General features: G+C 37.8%; 1 pseudogene; it reads right to left on the reverse strand.

The window, feature by feature from the left end:
- Window positions 1–266: 266 nt before the first annotated feature.
- LOC117077020 lies at window positions 267–339 on the reverse strand (annotated as a pseudogene).
- Between the last annotated feature and the right edge of the window lie 442 nt (window positions 340–781).

Consider the following 781-nt stretch of genomic DNA (forward strand, 5'->3'; position numbering starts at 1 on the left):
ACATGAGCCATCATGTCCAGCCTTTTTTAAACATTTTCTTTTATTAGAGACAGGGTCTCACTATGTTTGTTGCCCAAGCTGGTCTCAAACTCCCGGGCTCAAGCTATCCTCCTGCCTCAGGCTCCCAAAGTACTGGGGTTATAGGCATCAGTCACTGTGCAAGGCAATTTATTTTATTATGCTCCATAATTTATATTTATAATACAACAGTATTTTAGATGTACTAAATACCACAAAATAATTTATTTTTATTTTCTTTTATTTTTTAGGGACTCTCCGGGGGAAAAAAAAAAAAAACCAACAGCCTGATAGACAAATTCTAAAAGAGCTCTAACACTACAAAATAACTTTTAAGACAGTAAATTATTTCCAATCTAGAATTCTATACTCAACCAAACTGTCAATCAAGTATGAGGGTAATAATCGAGAATAAATACATAGATACATAAGATAGCCAAAAATTTCCTTCCCATGTACTCTATCAATATTAGGGACTAAGCTAAGAAACAGGAAAATTTGGGATCCAGGAAACTGGGGATCCTATCCAAGGGAGTTAGTGTTCAGGATATGGTAAGGCGGAGTTTCAGGATGTCAGCTGGAAGCCACAGTACAGATGACAGCAGAAGTATGGAGAGTTCAAAGAAAGATATTTTCTTTTCTTTCTTTTTTTTTTTTTTTTGAGACAGAGTCTTGCTGTGTCTCCCAGACTGGAATGCAGTGGTGCAATCTCGACTCACTGCAAGCTCCACCTCCTAGGTTCACGCCATTCTCCTGCCTCAGC

The sequence above is a fragment of the Trachypithecus francoisi genome, unplaced genomic scaffold (assembly GCF_009764315.1).
Source record: "Trachypithecus francoisi isolate TF-2019V2 unplaced genomic scaffold, Tfra_2.0 Lachesis_group5, whole genome shotgun sequence".
Lineage (NCBI taxonomy): Eukaryota > Metazoa > Chordata > Mammalia > Primates > Cercopithecidae > Trachypithecus > Trachypithecus francoisi.